This window comes from Coturnix japonica, chromosome 2, assembly GCF_001577835.2.
Source record: "Coturnix japonica isolate 7356 chromosome 2, Coturnix japonica 2.1, whole genome shotgun sequence".
Taxonomy (NCBI): domain Eukaryota; kingdom Metazoa; phylum Chordata; class Aves; order Galliformes; family Phasianidae; genus Coturnix; species Coturnix japonica.
The window spans coordinates 64,060,749-64,082,177 of NC_029517.1; the positions used below are offsets into that span (position 1 = coordinate 64,060,749).

Sequence of the window (21,429 nt, forward strand, 5' to 3'; positions counted from 1 at the left end):
GAGAAGTGCTGATGTATGGCATCATGTGGTTCCAATGCATGCTGCTGCCAGCCAGCACCTCTTTTTAGTCAGATTGTTTTCATCTGAGGTGGATCCTAAGGGAGAAGGTGCAGGAGTCAGCAGGCAGACGGGTGGTGATGAGGCGGAAAGGTGTCCGGAGCACTGAAATGATGTCTGTAGGGATGTGTTTTCTCTGTGAGAGATAGATGCAGTGATGGAAAAAGAGAGCTTTTTAGCTGTATTTGTCTAGGATATAAAATATGATCTTGTTGAGGAGCCACAGACTGAGAACTTCTGTGGGATCCACAGCCATAGCAGATGTTGGGTGCTTTGATGTTGGTGCTCTGTGTTGTAGGAGCATGCCTCCCTGAGCACTGAGGGAGAAATGCTGGCACTACTCTTGCTTTGTAGTAGCCACCTTTTACACCCTGAAAGCCTGTGGCACCGTCCAGTGTGACATTCTGTTAGGCCACCAGGAGGAGAGGGAAGCTGCTTGTTGTTCCTGTCTTGGCACTGTACTGCAGGCTGCTCTTCCAGTGTTGTGCTGTACTTGTCCTGCACTGTTGTCTTCTGTGATATCTCTGCTAAGCTCTACTCTCAAGTGAAAATCCTGTGTTCCATCTGCACGCTTAGCTCTCACTTATAGCCATCTGGGCTTAAAAAGAGCTTTTTCTTAGTAACCCTGAAAATACTAATTCAGAAGCATGGAGCATCTTTGTGAGATATATACATCTCTATCTGTATGTAAATATACAAATGTACATTGCTTTGTAGTTGTGATCACACTTGCAATACTCAGCTCCATTAAGCATAGCAGAGAGATGTTTTCTTAACAACGGAGCCAGAGTTTAGGAGAACTATGTTTCTGTGGAGAGGTTTGTTCAACCCTTGTGCTGGTGATCTGCCCTTCAGTTTGCAGTACTGACTCCAGATTCAGCATTGAAATGTTGGTGACAAAGTGCTCCTACCTATGAAAATGCGTTTGTTAATATGACATGAATTAACATTAGTACTTTACAGATGTGGCAGAGAGTATCTTGACTTTCTTGCAGGTGCCCTTAGGAATGAAGCGACAATCACCAAAGCACATCTACTTAACTCTGACTGTTTACACCATAAAAAGAAATTGGCTCTTCTAATTATATTCAGAACTGTAGAAAGCTGTTGCTGCTTTGGATTATTTGATCTCTCTGGGGAAACTTCCTTCAAACTTAACAGCCTACATTTCTACTTTGTTAATTATAAAGCTGTGAACAAGAAAATGTGAGACAATCTCTACTATTCTTAGTGTAATAGTAACTTACCAAAATATTACTGCCTTTATGAGTCCCAGTGGAAGATCTTTCCTTGTGGAAAGAAAAAAAAACCATTAAATAAATGAGAAAATATACTCCAAATGTATTAAGCAAATAATCAACATACATTTATCATCATGGTCTTTCCTAAATCCATGCACTTTGGGTGTTTTTTTCCTGCAGAGTGGCTCTAAATTCCTTTTTTTACGTACCCCACCCAGAGCAGATGTTTAATCTTTTGAAGCATTACCTTGTTGCAAGGAAGGACAGATTAAATATTATTCTTTTCTGCTGATACAGAAGATCATCTGGGAGTCATGTAGAATAATACTTTGTTTATGGCGGCTATTGAGGTTTTTCGTAAAGATGAAAATTCTTCTTTTGCCTTCTTATTGGAATGTTTTTGAGAGTTCTTAAATAAAGCTGTTATCGGCCTTTTATTGCTTAAAGGGTCATTTCAGAAAGATGGAAATCTTAACACGTCAGACAAAATGCATGAAGGAGTGTGAATGCTTTGTGTTGTCCATCTGGAATCCAAAACAGATGAACGTCCTTGAAAAAGTTTTGAGGCTTTCTCTAACAGTGTTTTCCATTCTTGTTTTCTGCATCACCATTAATTATTTCCAGATGGTTTTTCTATTGTGTTTGTTGCAATCCAGAGCAGAGGCAATATCAAATTACTGACTCATGTCACTGTCTGTAAGAGATAGAACTCAGTGAGACCCAGCCCTGGGCACATGTCTCTAGGTGGCCCTGCCTGAGGAGCGGGCTGGACCAAATGATCTCCAGATTTCCCTCTGCAATTCTGTGTGTTGCAGGAGGTTCTTAAGAGAATTGTATCTCAGCGCTTTGATGTCTGTGTGTTTCTCTGTGATCAGTTCTGCTGCTATGCTTGATGATTGAACACTTGTAGTCCAATTCCTTCGAGTATCATCAGTGTCAGTGATTGCCAGCTACTTGCTGCTTTCAATTGCAAGACTGTGGCTGAGATGGTGACCTAAAGTAGACATCACTGAGGTTTTGAAACTAGAGCTGCTGCAACGTGCAGCCTATTTTTTGCTGTGTCTGTATCTCCAGTGTGCAGCTGTTAGATGGCACTTCACTGAACAGTGAAATCAAATCTCACAGCGTTAGAAATAGGATGACTTTGGGTGCAAAGTACCATTGGCTTTGGAAGTACCAGCCTACTACCATTTTTCTCTCAATTAATTAACGGACCATTGTTGTCACCCAGTTAAGCTTTAAGGTGGAAGGCTTAAGAAATAAAAGCTTGTTAGTAATGATTTTTTTTTGCATAGATCTTGAAGACATGTCATAGTAACTCAGTCCTCTGAAGTTTGTACGTGCTTTCTAATATGGTCGCTGAGCACCCTGGATTTATCTACTATAGTTGAAATAATCAGGCCTGCCTCTTTTTTTGACAGGCACCATTTAACAGCCTGAGTGATAGCCTTGTGCCTTTATTTCACCTGAGAAACCTAAGCTCATGTGACCTTAAAAGACCAGTGTAAGCTTCTAAGCTCTTAGGATATTTCTAAATCTTTATTGATTGTGCTCATCAACCATGGCAAGTATATAGAAGAGCTCCACAGTGATGTTGATGATCGCAGTGTATTTTATTGGCTCAATTGAACAGTATCAAACCTGGTATCATTAGCACTGTTCCCACAACATACATTTATCTGTTTAATTATTTGTTTGTTTATTTATTTATTTATTTCCCCCTCAAATTATGTCCTAATATTGTGTTCCATTTTGGCACACAGAGCAAGCAGAACAGTTTTACAGTTTTTGTGAGGCACAAAACTTTCTCTTCTCAGTGGTAGCTGGGAGGAATAGGAAGTATTTGTATGTCATCTCCTGGAAGTGTTTCTATAAGTAAGATTCTATTCTGGTAGCTTTTGGGGTTGTTTTGTTTAGTTTTGTTTTTGCTATGTTCATGGCCTTTGGAAACAGAGCAGTTTAAGGGCAGAGAACAGTACTTCTTATACATACATACATACATACATAGTTATCTGTGAAGTGCTTGAATTGTATTTGTGCAAATTAATCTGCCTTTCTTTCTTGAACTGTGTGGATTTGAGGACAGAAAAGATGCATACAGGCAGTCTTTTTCAGCTTCTTTTACATAGCATATTTGTGTGGCTGTGAATTTTAAGGTCCAAAATTGTTGAGGATCAGGTCTCCATTGTGATTCTGTGATAACAGGTGGCAGATTTGCTAGTTTAAGCTGGTCTAATAAAACTAAAGTAATGATAAATTTATAATGAGATTAATGGTAGGTGCAGAAAATTGAAAATCACTGGCTTTTGGGTTATTGAGAGCAGTGGGAGCATTCTGCAGTCTTTGAAACTTCAGCATAGGAAGTTCCGCACGAATGTGCGGAAGAACTTCTTTATGGTGAGGGTGACGGAGCACTGGAACAGGCTGCCCAGGGAGGTGGTGGAGTCTCCTTCTCTGGAGATATTCAAGACCCACCTGGACGCCTACCTGTGTGACGTGGTGTAGGGAGCCTGCTTTGGCAGGGGGGTTGGACTCAATGATCTCTAGAGGTCCCTTCCATTAGATGAGTATCAGCTGCACACAATAGCATGACGACTGTACACTCCAGGTATTGGGGTGACAGATTAACAAAGCACACTTGTTGATCTAAACCTTCTTCCCATGTTGAGGAGAGATTGGAATTGGCCTGAGTCTGCTTTTCTTTGGTTTCTTTTTGTGTTTTCAATGCTTGAATTTTCTTCACTTCTTTTCCGAAGCCAATCACATGGCTTCTAATAAAACATACAACTTGCCTTGCCTGGCCCAACTCTCTGTTGTGTTTTTTCTTAATGAAATATGAATTAAGGTGAATTTTATCTGAAATTTTGTTACAGAGCTCAAGCAGTTGTGCGTTCAATAAATGTGAGCAAACGATGGAAACACAAAACTTCTGATTCTAATACTTACACTTTGAGCTAGGAATAACAGTGGTGAAACCAATGGTATATCTGTTATGTGCATGTACATAGAAATTAGAATAAATAATAACTGGGCCTATTTTTTTTTTTTTTCCTTTTCCATTTGCCTAACAACAGCTTCGATCTCATCTGGTCTGAATTGGCACAGTTTCACCAACGTTGGAAGAGCTTTCATACTAATTCACACCAGCTGAGCATGTTAAGGAAACCAGTCTGTGCAAGTGTTGTTTGGTTGTGGTTTTTTTTTTCTTTCCTACCTCCTTCTGTTCTCCTTTCTTTCATTCTTTCCTTTATTTTCCATCTTCTGCTTGTGTGTTCAGGGTACTTTTGTTCTGCCTCTCATGAGCAAACTTTAGTGCTAGTCCATTGACTGTACATAAAGTGCAGGGCTCTTTCAGAGTAGGGCTTCTTTTTATGAATCCAAAAGCCTATCATCATGTGATTCTAGGTACCTTTACATAGGTATTGAGAGAATGTATTATGAACCCAAAATGAACATTTATCCTTTTTGCTTAGTTTTTCTTCTAGTTTTAATTGTGCAGTATGTCTGTGTAAGTAAGATTAAGTCATGCGATTTTCATAGAATCACAGAAAGGTTTGGGTTGGAAGGGACCTTCAAGATCACATAGTTCCAACCCCCTGCTGTACACAGGGACACCTCCCTCTAGACCAGGCTGCCCAGAAGCCCATCCAGCCTGCCCTGGAATACTTCCAGGAAGGGGGCATTCGTAACCTCTGTGTGCAACTGTTCCAGTGTGTCACCACCCTCACAGAAAAGAATTTCTTCCTAATATCTAGTCAAAGACAACCGTCTTCCAGTTTAAAGCCATTTCCCTTCATCCTGTCTCTATATGCCGTCATAAAAAGTCCTTCCCCAGCTTTCCTGTTGGCTCCCTTCAGGTACTGGGAGGTCGCTATGAGGTGCCTCTGGAGCCTTCCCTTCTCCAGGCTGAAGAGCCCCATCTGTCAGACTGTTGTTGCAGGGGAGGTGTTACAGGCCTCTGGTCATCTCTGTAGGCTTCTGATTTTGATTTCCATATGATTTGTAAAGGGTTGAAAGAACAGAAGAATTGTGCTAAATCATCCATCTTGATGTACGGAGACAGCCGTCACAGGTTTGTGCGATGTTGTTTTCCTTGATGACACGTGAAGTGCGGAAAGGCGCATTTTAGTGAGAAGTTATGAAAGGCGTCCCCTGAAGGCATCATTGAGAGGAGTGATATGAATCTTCTTGCAAGTGGTCTGGGATGGTTAAGCGTATGAATTTCTGCAGTGCTGAGGTAAGGTATCAGGGTGTGGTGTCAGAGGAGCTTTTTTCCGTGTAGCAGAGTGCCAAGGTTGTTGGAGTTGAAGTAGCGTCTGCCCATGGATGTGAGACATGTAATTTGGGTTTTGTGGTGTGGTTTGTGAGTCGGGAGTTGGAGAGAATGATTCCATGGAGTTGTTACAAGTTGGCTCGTTGGTCTAGGGGTATGATTCTCGCTTAGGGTGCGAGAGGTCCCGGGTTCAAATCCCGGACGAGCCCTTGTTTTGGTGAGAAATGCACGTGCTGAGGTTCAACAAGTGCACAAGAGGTGGGTTGTGCACTTGTGGGAGGGATAGGCGCATGCATCAGTGCAGGTTAGGGGCAGATCTGCTGGTTAGCAGCTCAGTAGAGAAGGACCTGTGTGCCCTACGAATGCCTCAACAGTTGCATCTCCTCAGCCCTCACAGTAAAGAATTTCTTCCTCATATCAAGTTTAAATCTACCATCTTCCATTATAAAACCATTCCCCCTTGTCCTGTTGCTACATGCCCTTACAAAAAGTCCCTCCCCAGCTTCCCTTATGGCCCTTTCAGGTACTGGAAGGCTGCTGTAAGGTCTCCTTGGACCTTTCTCTTTTCCAGTCTGAAGAGTCCCCAATCTCTCAGCCTGTCCTTGTTGGGGAGGTGCTTCAGCCATCTGATCATCTTCATGGCCCTTCTCTGGACCTGCTCCAGTATCTCAGTGTCCTTCTGTGTTGGGGGCCCCAGAACTGAGTACAGTACTCCAGGTGGGGTCTCATGAGAACAGAGTAGAGAAGCAGAATCACCTCCCTTGACGTGCTCATCCCACTGCAACCCAGGGTACGCTTGGGTTTCTGGGCTGCAAGTGCACATTGACAGCTCATATTGAATCTTTCATCAACCAGCACCCCGAAATTCTTCTCTTCAGGACTGCTGTCAAGCCATTTTGGAGGACTCACAGTGAGTACCTACTGAATTCTGCTGTTGATGGTTATTCTTTTTTGGAGTTTGTTAGAAGAACTTCTGTTTCTACTGTGGCACAAAAAGAGGAAAGGATTTACATTTACTGGAGGATCTGCTCTACTATATGGTGATACTGTTCTACCTCGCTTAAGGGAATTACATTCATTTAGTAGAATGAAAGCTTATGCTAAATGTATCTCCAAACTTCTCGTGGTAATTTTCTGAGGACACCTTGATTAATCTGCTTGTATTTTAATGGTTGGTAACGTCTTAAATTGTTCAGGAAAGCAGGCAACCATGATGATAATGGTGCTTAGAAGCTAAAAACATCTTGTAATTATGTGCCACTCGTGCACAATACATCCTAGGAACTGACAAGGGAAATGGAAGTGTGGTGATTCTGTCGAGTTTATACTATTTTAATGCCACGTCATGCCCATGCAACTATTGTGATTTAATGGTATTTTGCATTTTTAAAGATATGTGTATTTTTGGAATATAAAAATGAAAGAGAGATAATGAAATTTAGCAAGTTCTGTGTTAGAGCAGAGCAGTGGTCCATTTCACACTTTTTCCCCCTGACCACTAATATTTTTATCAGATAAATATGTGTGGGGAAAAAACTACAGTATATAAATGGGATAGACAAATACTGTATGTATTTGGTTCTAGCATTATTTCTAGCTGCAAACACTTAGCAGTTAGCTGACAAGGGGAAATATGATGTTGCTTTTTATTGCATACGTATAATATACAGCATGCTTGTAATTGAGTGTCTTTGTTGTCCGACAAGTGTAACTTGTTCCTGAATGACTAATGGGGAACAGAGTAAGGGAGTTTTATAGTCTGTGTTTTTTGATAAAATGTGTTTGAGAAATTAAAGTACGCGTCATGGATTCCTACTTTTTCAGTTTGTGGCTGATTCCTCATAAACAGAACAAGCAGGTAATTGGTTAGATTTAAATTAGTAACTTAAAAATTATCTTAATGTGGCATTGTGATACAGAACTTACTACATTTGGAAGCTCAAAAGCTTCCCAAAGTTAGAGTGCACAAACTTGTGCGTAAGTATGTTTTCATGACTCAGGCATCAGTTCTAGAAATCAATGATTCTGAGCTGTATTAATCAATTAGCTAATGATTTGGTTTCTGTGAGGAAATTACTGATATGCTTCAAGTTTCATAATTTCTACAGTAGAGAGTAATCATCACCAACAGTGTTTCCGTAGGGGTTAATGTTTGCAAGAAAATAAAAAGAATCCAGCTACAAAAATGCTTCAAAACACAGATCTCTCTGGGGTTTGTCTGGTTCTTGTCCTCCGCTCTGTGCTGCTGCATCGCTGATGGAAAATTATTGTCCTTTATTGTTTAACTCCCTGTGGGTTTCAGATAAGCCAGATGGTGAGATCTCCTTGTAAGGGAGTTTTCTGCTTGGTATTATCAATTTTCCTATCCTATATTAGTAATGAAGGAGTTGCAGTGTGTAATCCCCTTGGGTCTAGATAGTTTTACGTACCTGTCTGTTCATTTGATGACTGTTACTATTTCTCATATTTAACTTAGATCTGTCTGCTCGCTGCACAGTATAAAAATGTCCAGTTTCCAGTTAGCAAACAAATGTATGGATGAGGCTTTGCTAATTAGTATTTGGTACTTTTACAAGCTTTTTATCTTTTTCCTTACAGTCTGAGATAACAAGATATTAAAAATGTCAAGGGACTTTAGCCAGAAAAGTGTTTTGTTGGTTTGTCCTTTTTGGCAAAACATCTTCCAAGGATCTCCGGTTTGCTTTTTAGTATATATTGGGACACATACTTTCTCACTCATTTTTTCAGTGTGGATATCAAGATGCTATGAGTAATGTGAGAGGTTTCCAAACAGAATGTTAATGGAATTGTGGAGTTGAAGTCGGGGCAGTTTTTGCTGGATAAATGTGAGGATCTGGATATGTATAATTTTTTTCCATTGGAATATATTTAATATGAAAGCATGATAATTTATTTCAGGATTATGGTGTGAAGTGTTGTATGCTTGACAGGATTTGGCTTCCCAAAATATTAACATAAAATTTGAATAAGGATCTTAGGAAAGAAGCAAAAAATACTGTTTAACACGATTGGCAAGGATTGTATGGTTTTTATATGTAGTGAACTTCTGCATTTTTCACTGTTAGCTAACACTATGCAAAATTTAGTATCTTGTGTGGATGAATGTCTTGTATTTTCAGTAACTTATGGAAACTCATAACGTCTCTCGTTTGTATTTTGGTCTCTGTAAGCATCTCGCTTGCAGTATTCTTCTTTAATGAATTAATGAAAGTGATTGAGTGTTTTCTTTTATAAAACAAGGGCAAAAACCAACAAACAAAACTTATTTTGTTGGTTGGAAGGGAGCTTCTGGAAGCCAGTAGTCCACATCATGAATTAGATGATCTTTGTGGTCTTTTCCAGCCTTAGTGATTCTATAATTGTATGGTCAAAGCACATCCAGGCAAAAGAGGTTGAACAGGGTTTTGTTCCGCCCTGTTTTAAGTCTGTCAAAGAAGCCTGCATCCATTCGTTGCTCCAGCACTGCAGTCAAGCGAGCTCTTCCACCATGGCTGTAATGCTGTCATCCTGGTCAGACCACAGTTCTGAAACTGTTCTTAGACTTCTAATTTTTCCTGTTTGCTTCCCATGATGTGTACATTTGCGTACATTTGCTGTCAGGAGATAGATGGTTTTCCTAGAGCTCTTCATGCTGTCATTTTTTTTCTTTATAATCACTTTGGGTTTCTGTTGTCTGCAGTGTTAGCAAGACCCATCGCCCACCAGAGGAAGTGCTCAAGTGCAGAGCTGGTTCGATTTTTGCCTGTAACTGTGCCGATGGAATTTGTAGTTACAAATAAATATTTGGTAAATTCGGTGGGTCTACATAGACAGAAGCAGATTATGTGTGTTGAGATGTCATCTCTTTACAAGATACACAAATGTGTATCGGCTGCTGAAAACTGGCCCTTCTGTATGCATTTTTGTTATATTTTCATATTTGAAGAGTGGCATGAGTTCTTAACATAGTTGGTTCTGGAAATCTGATTTTTTTGCTTTCAGTACTAAGTGGGTTAGTTGAGTTAGCAACTGAGAAAATGTCCATTAACGTAAAAGGCAAAGTAAGAAGATGAACAAGAAACCAACTAACTTACACATTCTGCCTTATGAAAAGGGAAAAAGAAGTATGCGGCTGAAAAGAGATGAAGAGACATGGTGGCTGTTTAAAATAATAATAATAATAATAATAACAACAAGGAGGTGGAGAAAGTCGAGAAGAAACAGTTTCTATTGACTTGTTAGTTCTTTTTGGAAAGGTCACTGAGAATTTACACAGTGACAAAATAACAACCCAATTAGTATCTGTCCATGGAAACTAGTGCTGATATTTTTCAAATTCTTCTATGTTGACAAGTGGGACTGAGATTCAGCATGGACTTCTCTAAATGAGTGCAGGGCAACAATTACCGAGGTTATGAGCTTCTACAGCAATTACTGCCAAATTTCAATCTGCAAAAGAAACAAGATGTAATTAAGAGCTATGTGCAGGTCTATTTTTTAGGATGAATCTTCTTATAATTTTATTTCCTATAGCTATAAGGGGATACAGTTGATCATGAGAGTAAATCTTAAAAGCACAGGAGCCCTTTCACCTAGCAAAGCAGTATTTCATTAATTATTATTACATAGTAATTATAGAATTAGGGAGAGTAACATTTCTTTTATCGTTCTGTGTCAATCGTGTTACCTCCCCACAACTGAGATCAGTTCATAACAGCAAATTAATTATCAATGATGAAATAGGAACATTAGTTAGAGAACTAGTGAGTTTTATCTTGAGAAAGGAATCTCTTTGTAAAGGGAGTTTAAATCGCAGCTTTTGAACTGAGCAAGATTTTTATTAATATATTCATTCCTCCAGAAAGAAAAGCCTTCTTTGTTAATTCATTTAAATATTTTAGCAATGAAGTAAAATTCCTGGTTAGTAAAGCAGTAACTGTTTGCTTACGTTGGATGTGTAAGCAGAACATTTCCAGGAAAATACTTTATGAGGAAGATGTATAACTCGAAGTGGATATTGGCTTTCTCACATTTAGGTGCAGTGATACTCACACACACGCCTCATCCAGTCAGGCCAGGGTTCTGTATCTGTATCTGTACCTGCCCAGTGCACTGAGTGGGGTGGTTGGCTGTGAGGCAAGCACCCTTCCATGCCTCACTGAAGTCTGTGTGCTTTGGTTTGTTCCCCCGTTCCCTGCCCCCTGTTGTTTTCATTGGTCTACTGTATGGGAAAACGTTGATCACAGCCTGAACCTCTGATTAACCATCTGAGGCAAGCAATGAGTCAGCTATGGGAGCACAGATGAAGGTAATTCAGCTGTGCTTCCGGAAGGGGTGGAGCTTGGCTCCACCTCTCCTAGATGTCATTTAAGGGCTGACTGCCACTAAGGCAGGATCTCTTTCTCTGGAGATCGCTCCTTTGTGGAGTTTACTGCAAACCTTCAACATCAGTGAGCATTTTCCATTTTTCATAGATTATCTTTCTATCACAATAATCTTTCATCATCTGTTAAACCTCTGTTTACCTCTCAACTATATAATTGCATAACTGTACAGCTTCAGGTGAGCTCTTGGACATGCACCTATAGTTTTGAGTCCACTTCTAGTGAAGTCTGATTTTTTCTCAAGCCCATCTTATTTGCAGTTTTGAATGTTTACTGGGGGGAATTATGTTGCAGTCTTTGCCTTCTTCAAATGTATTTTCTCAGGAAATCCCCTTCTCCTCCCAAAGTAAAGACTGTTTTGGTTTTTGCTGTTGATCTCAATATAGGGGAGTGAACTATAGTGTACAATGTGTATGTCTTGGGAGAGGGTAGTTATGGAGTTATCCCACAGCACATTGCTTTACAGTGAGCCCTCCCTTCATTCCTGGCTGCTAATTAGCCAGGCAACTCCACTCACCAACTGTAACTACAGTAATTCATCAGGACCTTGGCTGTGGGATACTGCTGAGCTTACATAGACATAATAAATGTATCAGAAATTCAGTGTAACGCGTAGTTTAGTGTAGGTTGCAGCCAGTGCATGTGTCACTCTCCAGTCCTGCCTAGGAGGAGTGAGCCTGTGTATTAGATGTGCCATTGATGTGCTTCATCCCAGCAGAACAAACTTGCTGCTGCTAAATTGTGCTATTGTGGATGTGCTTTGCTGTTGATAAGGTGCATTGCTAAGAAAAAATCTGCATGAGAAGAAGAAAAACAAGTTTCATGAGTTCACTCTTTTGGAGAAACATTGCTGTTGTCTGAAGGCCCTATTTTGGGGTTATTGTGATCTGATAAAGCAAGATTTTAGTTTTCATTTTAGCAAAAAGCATGCACTTACTTGGTTGCCTGTCATCCCTAGGAAAACTGCCCTGCATGTGAAATGGGGCATTTTGCTATTGATACACCTTGCTAGGAAATGTTATTAAAGATAAAAGGGGGTTTTAGAATTGGCCATTGAAAGACTATATATGAACTTCATTTTGAAGTTATAAGAACAGTGGAGTCTTGGCAAGATATTAGTCCCTGAGGGAAAAACAAGCCATTGTAGGATTCTCTTCCTTTCCTATTTATTTCATTTATTGTAACATTGTTGTAGTCATGCTTTTTTGCTCACAACAATTGCAGAGCATAATCTGCTCCACTTGTATGTTTTATTGCTTCTGCATCTGTTTCCATCATCCTTTACATACTGTGTCAACTGCTTTACGAGACTGGGCAAGAAGCCTGTGCAAAATGTACAACTAAGATGCTTTCACAAATTATTTCAAGAGCTTCAAGCAAAACCTCTTCTTGTGCTTTTATTATTTTTTTCAACTTTTCTTGTATAGTTTTTAATATATTAACATGGGACATCACAATGTTACCCTTCTTCCAACTGTATCTGTATAGAAACTCCTAATACTATACTGTGTGAAACTCTTGCAAACACTATGCCAGTGTAATACAATTTGTGCTGCTGTTTAGGAAATGTTGTTTTTCAGAAATAAATGCAATAGCTCAGAAATTCCATATAGATTAGAAAGTGGAGAGGAAACATGTTGATTTGAGCATCCAAGAAACAACAATTAGTTCCTCTTCAATTCATAACTTCATCGTTGCCTGCTGCATAAGGAGATGATGGGTTAATTTTAGAAATAGTCTATAACTAAATATCCTGCTGGTAGGCAAGAAGAACATGAGATCTGTAGTACTACTGTGAACAAGATAAGCTGATGACATAAATTATAACATTTTTGAAGAGTGCCTGTAGGCACTTTGTAGAATGCAGGAAGAGGAAGAAAAGGCCAAGAAAGTACTCGAAACACAATTTCCATTTACTGGTGTAATGTGAGTTCTGAAATCATGAGAGGTTACTAAAAATCATGGAAGTAATTAAAAGAAATCTGAGAAAGAAATCCGAGAGAGGATTTCATGGGAGGTGGTTATTCCGAGATTAAGTATTTTTCTTCTTTTCATTGTAATCTTAGAGGAATACTTATGATGAAAATTAAAGCTGAAATGAAAACTTGAGGTCAAATTCAGCTTACCTGGTTTACCTCTCAAAAAATTAAACGTTTTTTTCCATATATGGCTTGTGATACTGAATCATTATTTGCATTTCTCTCTCTCTTCTTTACCAGAGAGCTCAAGAGACAAGGTTAGGTCAGATGTCCAGCAACAAATAGTGCTGAAGTAGGTGATGGCATCCCCCAGAATTATGTTCAGCATCTTCTTGTAGATACCCAATGCATCTTAGAGATATTTCTTTTTCCTTTTGGAAGCCTCCCAGTGGGTAAAGAAAACAAATTAATAGCCATCCAGCTGTTAGTGATCAGCTGTAATTTCAAAGGATGGACTGAATAGCAGGGAGAATTCTTTTGCCTAAAATATAACCCTTCAGTTCCTGCCCCAGAAGAGTGCTGATTATTACAGTGTGATTGATATCTCCACGTCACTGGCCAGGGGTTGGGGTAGGCAGAACGCAAGTACTTTCCAGGGATGCAATTCAAACAACTGTGGCAACAGCAGCCAAGCAGTTTGCTACAAGCTGACAAAGCCTTATTTCTAACTGCAAGTTTTACTCCAGTATTGCTGGGAATATTGGCAAGAGAGAGGAGATAGAGATTTTAGTCTCAGGCAGAAGAGCAGGCAGTGGCCCTTCAGGCCCTCTCATCTTCGTTCCTCTTTTCTCCCTTCCTCTCCAACGGGAGCTACAAGAAAGACAGGAACAGACTCTTTAGCAGGGTCTGTGGTGATAGGACAAGGGAGAATGGTTTTAAATGTAAAAAGGTCTAGGTATAAGGATTTTTAGGTATAAGTATTATAAGGAAAAGGTCTTTTACAATGTGGATGGTGAGGCACGTCCATTGTGAGAGCTGGTGGTTGCCCTGTCCAGGAGACTCTCAAGGCGAGGTTGGATGTGGCTTTGAGCAACCTGATCTGTTTGTGGATGTCCATGTTCACTGCAGGGGAGCTGTGTAGATGGCCTTCAGAATTCCCTTCCAACTCTAATCAGAGTGATTCTCTGATTCCTGAAGTACAGAACCGAGTCTCCTGAGATGTCCAAAGCTGTAAGCACTTTATCTGTTCCTTGTGTGCAAAATGTATCCTGTGACTAGTTAGACATCCATACTCTGATATAGATGCAGATATTTGCAAGTGATCAAATGTCAGATGAAGGCATTATTTTTAGCATAGTCATATAGCATAGAGACAAATTCAGGAGGACCCTATGCATCTGCATTGTTGTCTGAAAACTCCTGTTGCAGTGTATGATCTCACATTGATCTTTCTGTAATGATATATTTAAAGCATTTCTGTATCTTAGAATAACATGATTTTGGAATTCAGTGAATAGTGTGTGCCTCGAACCTTGACAGAACTCAATCTTAATTACAAGGCAGTGTTGGTTTAGATACTGTAGAGTGAAGAAGACCCATTTATGACCTCAAGGCTTCATTTTGGTAGGTGCTGTAGAAAACACAGAATGCAATATCAGTTCTTGCCTGTAGAAGTTGAATTTACTGTGTGTGTTTTCAGACTAACCGTGATGCTGTGCTGCTTGTAGCTGAACATAATTATTAACCTTTTGAAATGTACAAGTGCTCTGACTGTTCTGGTTTTTGAATAGGAATATCAAACAAAAGATAAATAGCATCCAGTGCTATGATGTACATAAACTTCTATCTCTGTGTGTTTTGCAAGTGTCTTAATCTCTTGAAGATTATATCACATTGTGATGGTCATTGTGTTCTCGTTCCTTGCTCTGCCTGTTCTTGAAGAAAAGACCATTTCATAAGATGCTAAATAGTCAACATAGGTATTTGTGAAATTTTGCCAAGAAGCTTTCATCTGGGGACAGTGAGTATATATGGAATGAATTTTGTCCAGCTGTACTTACACGCTTGAAAAATGAGATTTGTAATTGAATTTTTGAACAACACTGTAGACGTCGTATTTCCAAGAAATGGCAGCCCCTCATGTGTTTTTCATAACTTTTATTTTTTCAAACCTGTGTGGCCACATTGTCTAGGGAGATTAACATTACTTAAAGATATTAAAGACCCAACAACTCAAAAATCCAATGTTTCCCTGAATGAACAAAACATTATCAAAGGGAATGGAATTTGCTTTTACATACACAGAACAAAAAGAGCAGTACTAAAACCCACAGGCAGTCAGGGGAAATAAACCTGTCAAGTGTCAACTTGTTTTGTGCTCTGTGGCATAAATTAAGAAAGCAAACTGCATTGCCCTTCATGGAGGATGTCCAATCTTAAGATATTCCTCTATAAAGGAACAAGGAAAGAAAAAAAAAAAAGAAAAAAGAAAAAAAAGAAAACTAAACAAGTCATTTGTTCATATCTGTGAGCCGAATTACAAGGAAGAAGGAAGGTCATATACCATGAAAGTGTTTGTAGTTATTGCAGTGTCTTGTATTACACTTGGAAGTTAAACAGGTACTTTATCTTTCACCATTTCACCATTTCAAGGATAAATCGTACCTCATTCTGTGGTTGTGAACCTTGAAAAAGTAACTGTAGTTTTAGGTAAGATTTGGTTTAATGGTGGTTTTGTCACTGAGATTGTTGTGATTACTTAGAAGTGTGTTTGTGGGTATGGGAGAAGTGGATTCAGGCATGGGGAGGTAGATGGAAGGAGCAGGCAAGGTGGATTGAAGAATTCATTACTTTGGAAGTAGAAAGATAAAATAACTGGAAAATAAAAAAGGCTGAATTCAAGGGGTAAAAAAAAAGTTCCTTCATGTTAGTTTCTTCTATTCTCCTGCTCACCTAGTTTTCCTGTCCTCCCCTTTTAATGACCAGAAATGTTTTCCTCCTGGCTATTTGGCTTGATGAAACATTAGAAAAAGATGTTAGAATGTGTGTTAATTACAAATTAGAAGAAAACTGAATGTAGTGTATGGCTTCCCTTGCTAAAATTTTTTAAACAAGCTGTTCCTTTAATATGTATGTACAAGACTATTTTGGTTATGGAACAAAAATAAACATAAATATTAAAAACTCAGTCAAAGCCTTTAAAGTTCTTTTGCTTAGTTTTCAAGTGAGGCGAGCAGAACGGATCAGTCTGACCCATGAGACAAAGCTGTGGTCTCAAAGTGACTATTATTGTTAGAAAATTATTCCATATTTGAGATTTAGAAAGATAAGTTCTTTTTCAACAAGAATAGACATAATTGAATGTTTACTTCTTCTCTCAAGTTCTTGAGGAGTGGTTTACTTAGCATGCATAGCCTGAAAGCCAAGTCCTTATTTTAGGAGGTAATTTAGACTGGATTGTGCACAGGAGTCTGAATGCATCAATTTAATAGAGTTAGAGAATAATGTGACAATTTTCATTTTTGCTTCTGCTGAAGAGAGCAGTTAAGAAAGAAACTTCTGTAAGATTTTTGACCACAATTGCTTAATAACATGCCATTTGACCTCACAGTTCCATAAGCTCTTCTGTATTATACTGATACCTTAGTGGGTGGTGGTTTTTTTTGCCATATAAAATCTCGGACTCTTGGTAAATGGCAGTTTTATCTAAAGTAGGAAGCCATTTAAAATGTTTTATTTCTAGCACAGGCAAGCATAGTTTACATCATTGCCGTGTAGAATGTGCATTCTTAACCTATACTAGTAAGCAAATCTTAATGTTTCAGGAGCTATTTTCAAACCCTAGTTTATAAGCCTGCTTATAAGTCCATTAATCTCAAATATGAGCATAGGTCTTTGATTCTAGAATTTCTGATGTTTTTTGTCAACTCACAGTTAAATTTAAGTATTAGGTAAAGAGCCCTTCAGTGATCTGTTGAGACACAGATCATTTGCACATCTGTAGAATGTGCAAATATATAAAAAGGAAGGTGAAGATGATGAAAAAGAACAAATGACTGATGTACCAAATGGAGAGAAGGCTTAAGTGTTGCCAGTTTGAATTGGAAGTCTGAGAAGAGTATGAGAACATGTGGTTGAGACTGAAGTTTGTGAAGTGCACTTCTCACTTGGACGTGTTACACATTGCTAAATAGCTGCTCTGGCTGAGGTTTTGTTTCCTGTGTTCTCTCTGATTTGTGCATGGAAGGAAGTCTATATAGTTTAGTTTTGGTTTTCCTTGTCTTCTGTTTTCCTCTGGTGAATCAAGGCAGTACACTGTTAGGCTGTACTCTATTGTGTACTTCATTCAGTGCAGCTGTTGACTCTGTACAAGACTGCCTGGGTTCATTAAGTATATCAATTATGTTCTACACAGTTTAAAGCACTGATTCGTCTTTTAAAATGTGATGTGTAGTGTGTGTATCCTTGAGAATTTGTTCACTCCTCTGCCCACCATGAATCTGTTTCAGTGATAGCCATGGATTAAACTGAAAGCAGAAGAAATCTGAATCTTTACTTCTGGACTTCATTTCAGCTTTTAGCTTCATCCCCTTTGGATATATTCATTTCTGAGCATTTTGAGAAGAGCACCTTATATGCAGGGCTGGTAGATGCTCCTGACTTCGCCTCGATCCAAGATCGAAATCTAATTTCTTTCGCTTTCAGTAACTGCTGAGCATAACAATTTGAAGACCCAATTTAGGCTATACTGAAAGTAAGACTTCTTTATTGGCAGATTTACAGGAGTCTCAAAAATTGTTAAATAAAAGCCAGCATAGATATAAAATAAGTATGACTGAAGTGTATAATGAAGAAAGTTTTGTCAACCTGTTCGTAATACTACATTACAAAATATGCTTTAAGTGTCTTGTGCAGTGTAAAATGTCTTGCCATATTCTTCTTGGGAAGTTGAACATTTCTCTTCTTGGGTAATTCTGAAGATTCTGTGGATGTAATCCATGAGTTCTGCTAGGCCATTATGTATGTCTCACAGAGGAATTGCAGAGCTTCCCATCTTGGTTGGTAGTGGTTGATTCTAATGCAATGGGATGCTCTTGCAGTTCAAGCTCTATTTTAAGGATTGATTTTTCATTAACAAATAAATGTTGCTTTAACTTTTCATTCACAACTGAAATGGAAAAAAAAAAAAAAGTGCTTCATGAAATTTAGCTTTTATTTAACAGTTTTAGTTTAGAGAATGGCTCGATTGGTCCATATTTAAGTAGATCCATGTATTCACCTGGTCTGGAAGCTTAAGAGGAAGGCACTTAGGTATGACTTCTCAAAGATAAGGGATAGGACTCCCTTGTAAAACACAGTTAAAACAACACAACCTTTTCTTTTAATCAGATTGGACTGAATCAGCTTCTAAAACCAAACTGTTTTGCCCTTTTCTTTTCTTTCTTTGGCCACCTGACTTGCAAAGCTTCCAGCGTTGGTTTTTTTTTGTTTGTTTTTGGTGTTTTTTTTCTGGTGGATAGTCAAGGTTTTCATGTCAGGCAGCGGGAACCTGGCACTGTACAAACCTTTGAGGGCTATTTGGGTAAAGCTCGATTGTCAGGAATGCTTTATCCATTGGGCTGCATTATTTCAAGCAGTGATGCTATGATTGCCTCACCAGGTCCCTGGAATCCGCTGCTTTGGCTGCGCCTCTTAAGCAGAATGTTTCAAGTTATTTGGGACTGTTCTTTCTTTCATGTTGACTCACATTAGCTTGACTTCTGAATGTCCTAATTATCAAAATTCAACGAATATAAAACATATGCACCATGAAAAGTTTTGGAGGGGTTTCACTCACCAGAAAAGCTAACTTTTAATTTTCAAACAGAAATATGTTCAGGACTGTTCTTCAGTTTTGCTGATCACATATTTTATGCTACATTGTCTTGGAGGATTGCAAATAGGTAGTTGGAGTAGAGATCATAGTTAAAATGAATGAAGGTGTGGGTTGTATTGGAAATTTAATATTGCTTTTTTGAGGAGAAATTCCAATTGTCCATATTTTTATTTTTTCTTTCTAAATAGAAGAAAAATCACTGATATGGTTTTGACTTCTGGAACTTAAGAATTTTGTTTTCTGATAATTGTATTAGGATCATCCAACAGATGGCTGTTTATTCATAGCTCAGATGACAATGCTTCAAGTTTCTAGGTAGATAGATGGGTAATTTTTTGTGTGATACACAGTGCAAAGTAGTGTGATGTAGTCCTCACAAGAATTTGCTGATATGAAATCAAAACATTCTTTGCAGATTAAAAATACATGGTGAATCAATTAGGTATTCTGGGTAAATAAGCAGATTCAGGTTAATTGAAAAAATGGAAGAGATGAGTGTCTCTTTTCCCAAGCTTGTTATGCCTGCCCTTATTTAAACAAGACTCTGGACTGTTCTGTATCATTACTGAACGCAACAGCATACTTAAGGATACCATCAATCCCCAAATAAGTGCACTCTGTCTTCTTTCTGATAAGAGATAGTTTTCAGTAAATAGAGTTCTCCCTCCAGCCTCCTGTGTGATGTTGGGGATGCTACTGAGTCCAAAGATGGAAAAAAATAAATAAAATAAAATAAAATAAAATAAAATAAAATAAAATAATACATAAGGATGCAAGAACAGTGTTGATTGAATGGGATCTGTGTGTTAGGGAGTGTTTTGATATTGCAGAGCTAATTGCTGGTTATGGTAAGGTTAAGTTCATATGGGTAGAGATCAGGGGAAGGTCTGCAAAACTGATAACCTACTGAGCATCTGTTGTAGATCAGCCAGCCAGGATGAAGAGACAGATGAACCATTGTATGAGTAGCTGCCAGAAGTCATGCAATTGCTAGCCCTTGTTCTCATGGGAGATTTCATCTTATCAGGCTTTTGCTGGAAATACAATAGAACAGAGAGGAAACAATCTAGGAGGTTCCTGGAGTGTATGGAAGATAACTTCCTGATGCAGCTGGTAAGAGAGCCTACCAGGGGAGATGCCCTGCTAGATCTGTTCTTTATGAAAAGAGAAGTACTGGTGGGAGATGCAGTGGTTGGAATCTTGGGCATAGCAACTACAAAATGATAGAGATCTTTATATTGGTAAATTTGTAAGGAAGGACAGAACTGCTACCTTGCAGAGCAGACTTGGGGCTGTTTAGAAGATTGATGAGGAGAGTTCCTTAGGAGTCAGTCCTGAAATACAAAGGAGCCCAAGAAGAAAGAGTTTATCTCATGTAGAAGGGGCAGGCAACTCAGGAAGAGTACAAGGATGTTGCTAGGATATGCAGAGAGAAAAATAAGAAAGGCAAAAGCCCAGCTAGAACTTAATCTGGTCACCATTGTAAAAGATAATAAAAAGTGTTTTTACAAATACATTAACAACAAAAGTAATGCCAAGGAAAATCACCATGCCTTACCGGATGTAGTAGGAAACATTGCCATCAAAGATGAGGAAAAAGATGAAGTGCTCAGTGCCTTCCTTACTTCTGTCTTTAATGTCAGAACAGTTATCCCCAAAGTACTCAGTCTTCTGAGCTGGAAGGCAGGGATAGGGAGCAGAATAGCCCCTCCATTAGTTCAGGAGGAAACAGTGACCTGCTGCTCCACCTAGACTGTCACAAGTCCATGGGGCCAGATGGGATCCACCTGAAGGTACTGAGGGAACTGACAGAAGTGCTTGCCAAGACACTTTCCACCATTTGTCAGAAGTTCTGGTCAACTGGGGAGGTTCCAGATGACCGGAGTCTTGCCAGTATGACTCCCATCTATAACAAAGTTTGGGAGGGGGATCTGGGAAACTGCAGGGCTGTCAGCCTGACCTCAGTACTAGGGAAGGTTATGGAGTGTATCAGCTTAAGTGTGTTCACATGGCATGTGCAAGACAACCAGGAGGTCAGGCCTAGCCAACATGGTTTTATGAAAGGCAGGTACTGTCTGACCAAACTCATCTCCTTCTATGACTGTGTGACCTACATAGTGGGTCAAGGAAAGCCTGTGGACATAGTCTACATAGGCTTTAGTATAAAGCCTTTGACACAATCTCCCACAGCATTTTCATGGAGAAGCTGCTAGTGCTGATGCGGAAGAGTCAAGCCTGTCACACATGCACACATCCTTTTAGACTAAGTGTTTATTTATGAATTTGTTTAAATTTGAAAAAGCTGTGAGCCTTTGTGGAGCTGCTGGGCTCTCAACTTAGTTCAAAATCACTAGAATGATGCGTAAACATGGAGATGGCTCGTGACATTGGAAAAAAACTCACTTTAATAACTCAGTACCCTTGCCCTGTAAATGAAGAAGGTATGAATATTTCCTGATGGAAGTGTTGCATCATTAATATCTGTAACGCTCTTATGGATTAAATATTCTTGTCTTTTTGTGTTTAGAGCTGCATAAAAGAGACTTGTGTATGTGGGGGCAGCAGCTTTCTCCAGGGGAAGCATCCCAGGAGTAACCTGCATGGAGGTGTGATGCCAACGTGACAGGGCCTAGCAGCCCACTGCCCTGCTTTTCCCAGGTGCCTCAACAGAGGGAATTTT

General features: G+C 39.2%; 1 protein-coding gene and 1 non-coding gene across 6 annotated transcripts in view; both read left to right on the forward strand.

Moving 5' to 3' along the window:
• FARS2 (phenylalanyl-tRNA synthetase 2, mitochondrial) overlaps positions 1-21,429 on the forward strand; it is a 210,384-nt gene that overhangs the window by 104,380 nt on the left and 84,575 nt on the right. The gene's annotated exons all lie outside the window — the stretch shown is intronic.
• Positions 5,709-5,780, forward strand: TRNAP-AGG. Its single transcript has one exon. It is a non-coding gene; the product is annotated as a tRNA-Pro (tRNA).